The sequence below is a fragment of the Saccoglossus kowalevskii genome, unplaced genomic scaffold, assembly GCF_978046115.1.
Source record: "Saccoglossus kowalevskii unplaced genomic scaffold, keSacKowa6.1 SCAFFOLD_24, whole genome shotgun sequence".
NCBI lineage: Eukaryota > Metazoa > Hemichordata > Enteropneusta > Harrimaniidae > Saccoglossus > Saccoglossus kowalevskii.
Genome location: NW_028188618.1, coordinates 6,510,602 through 6,518,394, shown reverse-complemented (window position 1 = coordinate 6,518,394; position 7,793 = coordinate 6,510,602). Strand labels below are relative to the sequence as shown.

The 7,793-nt window shown below is 34.4% G+C and overlaps 1 pseudogene; it reads left to right on the top strand.

The window, feature by feature from the left end:
• Positions 1-2,603: 2,603 nt before the first annotated feature.
• Positions 2,604-6,075, top strand: LOC146728178 (uncharacterized; annotated as a pseudogene).
• Positions 6,076-7,793: the final 1,718 nt, after the last annotated feature.

The window sequence follows — 7,793 nt, the reverse complement described above, 5'->3', positions numbered from 1 at the left end:
AATTCAGAACCTATGTTGAGTAGGCGATCCAAGAAATAATTATTTATCACTATTAGTGTAATTTAACAACATTCTATTAGAAAAGAAAAACAGATTGAATTTGTTTAAAGCAATTTAATTCGTAATTTATAGGATGACAAGAATGAATATTAATGAGCAATCAGCACTCAAATCTGGCTGTGCAGAACCCTGTTGAATAGGTCATGGAACTATAAACCATAATAGTTTATAGTTCCATGAACAGGCTATGGAAGGTACCAATGAAAGGAGCCCTTCCATGCCTCTCAAGTGGCCACTTAAGTCTCTTAACTGGCTTTCCTTTTCCTTTTGTTTCAACCCAAGTTTATCCTGATAAGAACATTGTCACATATTATTACACAAAGTAAATGCTTCTGCATTGTCAAATTATGTGACATACTAGTAGATGGATACCATTATTATTCAATTCAATTCCTTGAATAAATTAATAATTTTTTTCAGTGATATTCTAACAATAAGGAATATTGAGGATCTAGACTACATTAGTTCTGACACTCAATCTGATGTAGAAGATGAACAGCATGCTATTCATGAGACAGTTGATATTGATACAGAAACATTATTCAGGGTATGTATATGATAGTACAACGATTTCCACTAAACATTGGGAGGTAGACTTCATGGCTTGCAAGCAAATTGACTTCATAATTATTGTTATTAGGCATAATTGCGCAGATGATTTCAGAATTTTTTTTTTTTGGCTCTCAGAAATGCTGTCTTGTCTACCTTGGCTTGTTATTCTTGATTCAATTGTTGCATGGAGCTAAAAGCTCCATGATTGTTGGCACAGATTCAGATAGCAGTAAAAAAAACAGATTGGTAACAAAGTCCACTCTATTAGTTGCATTTGTGCACAGCTTAGCACAAGCTATAAGGGATAAAAAATGTTAGCCTATGTGCTTAGTACAGGCTATGAACCGTTAAATTCTGTAGGCTAAATATGATCTGTTTTTAAGATTTTAAATTTGTTACTGTCTGCTACATGCATTGCCAGAACCAGTGATGTAGAAAAGAGTTCACAAATATTTTACATTCAAAAAATATTCATAAATAGACCCAAACTTATTCTATCGCACTTTTGGCACAAAACTGACTTTACAAAAACACACAACGTAGATAGAGTATTTTCAGAAACGCATGCATGCTGTTGATCCCCAATTCACACCATAAACAAAGTCATTCACAGTTTGTTCTGAGGACTGAGGTTGCATGTAATACCCAGTGTCAACATCAACAAATTCCAATTTTGACATATATTTTTACCTTGCCCGTATCATCAAAGATGGAAGGGAAAGGTATATTAAGGGAAAAAAGTCTGTCAGTGTTGTTGTTGTTGTCTTCGTCGTCATCATTGTTAATAATTGTTAATGTGCGCACAATAACTTACTAATTCTATTCCAAACTTTATCAAATTTGGTCACCTTATTCATCAATATAAAATTTTCCCTTAGTTCAAGTGACAGATATCCTGTGTAAAAATATGAGAAAAATTGAGAAAATCTGATAAATATTCTACTTGACTGCTCACTGGTGCATGGAGCTAACTCCATGACTGATGCTAGACATTTAAAGGTCACTGATCCCAGCTAAGATTTTCTTGGATGTTTTATGAATCTAATCTAATCTAAATGCAGCACTTTTTTTCTGAGATGAGGCATTTGTTTTTATAAAGCTGGAAATTATGTCCCTTAAAATAATTAAACAAATTAGACACCAATGTTCCTGTAAGATATTTACATCAATCAAGGACATTCAATAGATTTGCTTTTCCCAAAACTTGTTTGTATTCAACATTAATTATGACCATGCATATTGATATTGAAACGATGGTAAATGGAATAATATTATACAACAAGGGCAGGGTCATAAGAGTTCAACTATGTTTAAATACTGTAACTTGCTGAGTAGTTATATTAAACGTTTTTTGACTATGTAAGACCATGGATGTACATCCATTGTAAGACCTAGAACAAAGGCAAGTATACAGATTTCAACACTGCTACTGAGAACTAGACTGAAAAGAAACTGGTCACTTGCGAATAAACCCTTGCCAATTATTGTTATGTAACAGTGACAGTAACTACACTGCCTTTATAAAAATAAACAAGTCTTTCTTTATAAGTCTCAATTCATTAGCAGGCAGTCAAGTTAGCGCCCTGATTTTGAACATTGCGTTATGCAAAGTCATTCAAGCTATGCTAGTATTCAGCAATACTAGTATAAATGTGTATATGTGCATATGTATTGTATTATTGTAAAACTATTACACAAATGGAAAATTGTTAGTCTTCATAATTATTTGCTAGTTTAAAAGATATAACATGTGTATTGTACAGGCCGACTCTGTATTGTTACGTTGCATTGTTTGAACAAATAAAAGTAAATAAAACACAGGTTTATTCTTAAGTCCATTTTGTCAATAGGAAACAGCTGGAGACCCAGAATCCTGCTGCAGTGAAATATGGGAATCTGATGAAGATGTGAGAGAAGCAGAGTTATTGAATGAGGAATCAGCTACTAATGAAGATTCATCCATACCGAAACCAATGTTTCAGATACTTGTAGATGCAATGATGTTTTTTCTTTTATTATGGCAGAAGTGTTACAACGTTTCTGATAGAGGAATCACAATTCTCTTGAAATTTATGAAACAGTTCCTTCTAATGTGTTCAGACCACTTGGAGTTGCCATTGCTAATAGAGTTAGCAAGTTACATTCCTCTGTCACTTTACAAGGTTAGACAATTGCTGGGTCTTAACAGAGATGATTTTGACAAGTATGTGGTGTGTCCAAAGTGTGCAGAATTGTATAGATTTCAAGATTGCTACCGAACTGATAGAAATGGGCTGAAAATACCTCTGAAATGTTCTTTCATTAGATATCCAAAGCACCCACAGAGAAAACATCGCCAGCCTTGTAATTCTCCACTTTTGAAGAAAGTAAAAGGAAATATGAAAGAATATTTGTATCCTATAAAACTATACTGTTACAAAAGCCTCAAACAAACATTGCAGTCATTTCTTAGAAGACCTAATTTTCTAAATCGATGTAACCAGTGGAGAAATAGAAACATTCCTGAAGGAGTTATGAGTGACATTTATGATGGAAAAGTTTGGAAAGATTTTGTAGAAGCTGGTTTCTTTAGTAGTGATTATGATCTGAGCTTGACTCTCAATGTTGATTGGTTTCAACCATATGAGCACAGCCCATACTCAGCAGGGGCCATTTATATGGTTATCAATAACCTTCCCAGAGAGGAACGTTTTAATGCAGAAAATGTGATTCTTGTTGGTGTCCTACCAGGACCAGATGAACCAAAGAAAAATTTAAATTCCTATCTTAAGCCACTTGTAGCAGAGTTGCAGGAGTTGGTTGAAGGAGTAAAGTTAGAAGATGGTTCAATGTCTGGTAACACATACAGAGCAATTGTTATGTGCCTGTCAAGTGATATTCCTGCCTGTCGGAAATGTGGAGGTTTCGTTGGACATGGAGCTTTGAGAGGTGAGAAAAAATATTTTTTATTATCCACACTCATAAATAAACTCACAACTATGGATGAATGTGTTACAAACTGATTTTTGTTTGTGATTTAAATTTGTACTGCATAACTATATGTTGAGAAATTATGCAAGAGACTTAAATTGTTTGACACTGTGTCACATTATACATGTACCAGTAATAATTAATACACAAAATGTCACATGTTTATACCCTAAAAACTTTAAAAATGTGTTCCTCTAAAACTTCAACATGTACTGTACATAGAGGCCAAGTCAAGTTTTTGTTTTTGAACCCTAACTTGAACACTGTTGCCCATAGAAAAATTTAACCAAATATTGCTACTATTGATCAAAAATGCTTGTCATTATTCTTTCGTGAGTACTTGAAGCAATCATTTTGATATGTTGAAACGCTTTTTATTATGAGAAAAAAATAAAATAATTTTGACTGGTTACATGGTTTGGGTCATCTTGAATCTCCTGCATAAGGAGCCAAAAATTCAAGCTTGTGTTTGAAATTAATATTTTGACCAATTGATCTAAAATAATGCATCATGGAGGTAAAAAAAGAAGCAGTGGTGGAAAATAAGCCTATGAACTTCAATTGTTAAGCTCCTAATTCCTTTGTACTTCTGGTGTTTGAACTCGAAGCCGTTTCTTTAAGCAAGTGTACCGGCCGTAATGTTCAGATTACACAGAAAAAATTTTCTGATGAAATATTAAATCAATTGCGCAGATCATAAATAAGGCCTGTACTTATGTGCGGTGACTTTTGTTGAAAACAAGAAGTCACCATTCACAAACTAGACACTTGGACATTTAATTGTTTGTAGTTGAAGATTGACTATATTTTATACTTTCTGACGAGTCAGCTTTTGAAACACTTCATTTATATGATCCACAGAATTCCGCAAAAATGTTTAACTTTTTGTAGAATCGGCTTTTGAAAACCACTGTCAAATCTGGCGTGCGACAGCGAGCGGTTGTCGAAAATCACGAATATTGGTGCGATGGTATGGTTTTCGCTGCCAACCATGTACACTATGACTCGTCCACTGTGCAGTTGAAATTTCTGAAATTTGTTGAAATACTCTGAATTGCGTAATCGCCATTGAGGGATTAAACAGATAGCAGAAAAACAGATACCAGTTTACCAGTTTAACAATTGCCAACCATCATAGTACACAAAGGAAACAGTAGGCATCATTGCTCCTCCTTTTTTAGCTCCATGGTTGAATGCAGTATCCTTTGTCGAAGTTTCTTATGAGAAAAATAATATAATTGAGATCGATTGCTTTGCTTTGCTGCTATTGCGATTTTATGAAAAATGGGTTTACATAAAGTGCCTAATATTTAGCAAAATCACAAAATCATGTTTTTAAGGGGTTGGGCGCTTGTTGCACATCAATATACTATCTGTTGGAATTGATTTGGCAAAAAAACGGCATGATTTTTTTTTAAGATAGTTAGCAATTCACAATTTTTGAAAGGTAAACAGAATATGGAATGAACCAGGGTTCTCTCCAGGGCATTATAGAGTAGGGGTTTTCATTGGTTTACTTTTGGATAAACAATAGAACCAATTTAGCATAACAATAAATACAATATAAGCCATTAACAATCTAAATTTTGCATCATAGAATCACTGAATTGCATTTGTGAAATACAAATTTTTGAATGGCTTTCATGTTTGATATCGAAGGCTTGTTCTGCATTTTTAACAGTACTTTAAAAATGCAGAACATGCATTCCACAAATATAAAATGTAAAATTGTCTTGGCCATAGATGAATCAGTGTTGGCTACAAGTAACATTATACAGAATTGTTATTTTGACTAACAAATTAGAATATCACATGTATATTTATTTGCTGTATCTAGTACATAGATTTCAATGGCCACTGCAGTTTGTGAATTTCCTGTTGCTCAAACTGTGTTCCAATGCTAAATTAAATTTAAATGCACAGTAATAAATCACATTTTCTGAAAACAAGTTCATATTTATAACTGCTTCTCATTTTTCTAAATTTTTGAAATGTTCATTATTCATCTTCTAGGTTGCAGTAAATGCTTGAAAACCTTCCCGCGGGAAACATTTGGAGCCAAGGCTGATTATTCAGGCTATTCCCCTGACAATTACCCACCTAGATGTGATGAAGATCATAAGTCATTTGCTGTTAAAGTGGAGAATGCAGCAACACTGGCTGAACAGAACAAACATGAAAGAGAGTATGGAGCGCGTTGGACTGAACTGAACAATTTGCCGTATTACCATCCAGTAAGATTTCATGTAATAGACCCGATGCACAACCTTCTTCTTGGCACAGCTAAACATGTAACTCAGATATGGAAAGATAAAGGTGTTATTGATGGCAACATGTTCAGTATGATACAGTCTAAAGTGGATGGTATGAAAGTTCCTGGAAATGTAGGAAGAATTCCAAGAAAAATTGCGTCAGGTTTTTCTGGTTTCACTGCTGACCAGTGGAAAAACTGGGTGCTTATTTTCTCTCAATATGCTCTTAAAGACATTATAAGCAATGACCAATATAATTGCTGGGGCCTGTTTGTCAATGCATGCAGAATCATGTGTTCAAAAGTTATATCCACTGAACAGGTATTAAAGGCACATGATTATTTGCATAAATTCTGCATGTTTTTTAGACAACTCCATGGAAGTGAAGCATGCACTATAAATATGCATTTACATCTCCATTTAAAAGATTGTCTGTTGGATTATGGGCCTGTTTATGCATTTTGGTGCTTTTCATTCGAAAGATATAATGGTATTTTGGGCAACTACCCTACCAATAACCAGGGAATAACTGTTCAACTTATGAGGAAATTTACTTTAGGACAGCAGATTGAAGATAAACCGTGGCCAGAATGTATCCCTGATCTGCGAACACTACTAGGTTACGGTCAGCAGTCACGAGGGACATGCGAGGCTACTTCAACTTTTCAACATGTTGTTCAAAGATGCACAGAGACGCAATCTGCAGAATTGACATTAAGTGATTTTAGAGAGCAACACCAAATTACTGTGTTGCCACCAGAGCAATGTCACTATTTTGACAGTGATGACACTTCTGCTCTAACAGAAATGTATGCTTTACTGTACAATCCAAGTAACATTTTGAATGTGATTTGCATTGCAGAACGCTACAAGCGTGTTTCTTATGCTGGAAATCTGTATAGCATTGAACGTTCCCGTAATAATCGTTCTGCCTGTGTGATGGCCAAGTGGGTTGGTAACGAGAGTAGTGATGGCATGTGTTCAATTGATTTATGTAGTGACACTAGGCCTTGTATTATTCAAGAAATATTTAGAAGTGAGGTCACTCTTTCTGTGGGAGAGAAAATAGAGAAGGTGCCCCATATATTAGCCAGAGTTGTATGGCTAAAAAGGCATCCCATGAAAAACCATTATGGGAATCATACTCAGGTGTGGGGAACTGATACTGAAACGGTACATGGAGCCGCATTCATACCTGTGCAAAGGATTCAGTGCTTATGTGTATGTACGCAAGTTAAAGTGTCATTTCCTTATTGTCAGTTGGGTGAACGTGTATCTGTAGTTGTACCACTTGAAAATTGTAATAGTGACCAGCTTCGATAAGTAACTTATTTTATAAAGTATAAGATTATGGGATAACCGGAATATTCATGTAAATGGTCATGCAGGCCTTGCTTTAAAGTTGTATTCCCACTTTCTAACATAAAACATAATTCTGAAAACAATCTTAAAATATAAATTACATGAAAATGATAGTTTTTGGTAACTTCCTATGTTGGTGCTTATTTACAAATCTGGCTTCCTATTTTTTTATCCTTATTCTACAGTTAATTTTACATTACTCCCTCCACAATAACAAAATTCGGTGGTGTATGTATTGATCAAAGGGATGAGTCCACATAAATTTGCTAAGTGAAATTGCACCTTTGAATTGGAGAAAAAAAAATTGTCTTGTGTGTGAAACAACCAAATTGTTTATATTGCTTATTACACTGTTCTTGCAAAATTGTTTTTGTGTTTCTGAGATTTAGGTAATGGCAAGGTTGTTATATTTGTGCTATGTTTGTAATAAATACAACGAGGCTAAAAATAAAATGCCTTCAGTTTCAAAACCACATCAATAGAATGGGAAATGTTTGTTTACTTTTTCAGGATGATTTGTCATTCCGAACGAATGAAGTAATTCAAGTAAAATTATTTTTAGAAAATTCGCTGTTTTTCTTCAAACCTTTCCACAGA